This window comes from Colobus angolensis, unplaced genomic scaffold, assembly GCF_000951035.1.
Source record: "Colobus angolensis palliatus isolate OR3802 unplaced genomic scaffold, Cang.pa_1.0 Scaffold4, whole genome shotgun sequence".
Taxonomy (NCBI): domain Eukaryota; kingdom Metazoa; phylum Chordata; class Mammalia; order Primates; family Cercopithecidae; genus Colobus; species Colobus angolensis.
The window spans coordinates 8,345,889-8,348,075 of record NW_012117376.1 but is presented as its reverse complement, the minus strand read 5'-3'; positions in this window follow the sequence as shown (position 1 = coordinate 8,348,075).

Below are 2,187 nucleotides of genomic sequence, written 5' to 3'. Positions count from 1 at the left end.
AGAAAGAAAGAAAGAAAGAAAGAAAAAGAAAGAGGGGGAAGGGAAGTAAAAAGGAAAAGAAAAAGGAAAGGAAAAAGAAAAGGAAAGGAAAGGAAAATCTGCCCTCCTATCATAGGATAATCCCATTTCCTCCTGTCTAAAGAGATTCCTACTTAAGTCATCCTGGGTGACTGCTTCAGGGAGGTAGGTTTTGGAGTCAGAAAGGCTGGGTTCTGTCACTTTGTTACAGTGCCTCTGGTGCAAAGAAGGCATTCAAAAAACCCTGTACAGTTGAAAAACTGAATTTAATTACTTTGTGTAACTTCGAGTAATTCACAGAAATCTGAACTTCTTTATCCTGTCCTGTAAAATGGAGGTAAAAAGCCCTTGACCGAGAGGTGTTTTGAGGAAAAACTGAAATAACATTGGTGAACTGTCGCACAGTACTTGGCACACAGCAGCCCCTTGACAAACAGCTTTCTTTCCCTTTCTTGTCAGTTTCTTCCTCTCAAAACCAACGTGTTGCTTTTCTTTTTAATTTAATTATTTTTCTGTAGCCCTCCTTTGCGATCACAAACTCGCTTTCTAGCCCAGGTTCAGCCCTTTTATTGGCTGAGTGACCTTGTGCAAGTCACTTTTCCCCTGTAGGCCTCGGTTTATTCTCCGTAAAATCAGAAAGTTGGCCTCGGATCTCCAAGCACGCTTTTCACGACCAAGTGAGACTGTTAAGTTTACGGAGCTGCTTTCCTCCCCCGGGACTGATGGTACGGTCCCCGGGCGGCTCCCCACCCATCTGTCGCAGACCTTGGTACAGGCCCAGGGGGCCCTCGGCGGCCTCTCCGGGCTGCCCTTGCCCCCTGCCGAGTTCCGGGCCCGTGTCTGCGCAAGCTGATTGGCTGGAGCGGTGCCCGGGCTGCGCGGCTATAGGTGAGCTCAGGAGGGGACGGGCGGGGCGGACCGGAGACCCGCCCCCTCCCCCCTGGGTCGGACGCTGAGCTGAGCCGCGGGCGGGAGGGCGGACGGACCGACTGACGGTAGGGACGGGAGGCGAGCAAGATGGCGCAGACGCAGGGCACCCGGAGGAAAGTCTGTTACTACTACGACGGTGAGCACCGTCCTCGCGGCGGGGGCGGGGCCGGGCCGAACCGGGGAGCTGGAGGCTGAGGCTGGAGCGCCGATGGGAGGCTGAGGCGCTGGGGAGAGGCTCGGAGAGGAGGCTGCGAGGGGGAAGTCGAGGCTGAGGGAGGAGGCTGTGAGGAAAGGAGATCGAGGCTGAGATCGAGGGGATCGCGTGGGGGAACCCTGAGGTAATCTTGGTGGGAAGATTCTGAGGAAGTCTGATGGAGAGTTTGATGTGGAGAGTTTGAGTGGGATTCCTAGAGGGGAGGGTGCGTCCGAGCAGGGAGGCTGAATCTGATGGAGATGGCTGCAAGGATACATTTTCTTGCCGAGAACCCAAAACTCTTCCCTGCCCCGTCTCTTCCTCATCTTTTCTGGGGGAAGAGCCCTGCACGACTGGTCGCCCGCCTCCCCTCCCCCAGCCTCTGAGCGGGGCCTGCGGTTGCTACTGCGACGTGGGGCGCCAGGGGTTGCAAGGAGAAGGATGCAACCTGTTAAAACAGACTTCTCACTTAATCTCTCAAGCAGGTTATTGTGTTCGAGGAAGTGTTGAGGGGCTGGGGCGGTGGGGATGATCGGGTCCCAATGGCCGAAGTTCTCTCCGTGTCAGAGCTCAGAGTGTTAGAGGAGCACAGAGAATAGGCACCGAACTCTACCTGAGGAGTCAGCGAAGGAGGGGACGTTTCAGGACCTGAAGAACAGGAGTTCTTAGGCAGGCACAGGGAAGGCAAAGATAACAGCAAGTTTCAGAGGCAAGAGAGAGGACAGCACCTTTGAAAAACAGGCATTTGACCGGGCGCGGTGGCTCACGCCTGTAATCCCAGCACTTTGGAAGGCCAAGGCAGGCGGATCACTTGAGGTCAGGAGTTCGAGACCAGCCTGGCCAACATGGCAAAACCCTGTCTCTACAAAAATATAAAAAGTAGCTGGGCGTCGTGGCGCGTGCCTGTAATTCCAGCTACTTGGGAGGCTGAGGCAGGAGAATCGCTTGAACTTGGAAGGTGGAGGTTGCAGTGAGATGAGATCAGGCCACTGGACTCCAGCCTGGGTGACAGAACAAGACTCTGTCTCAAAAAAAAAAAAAAAAAA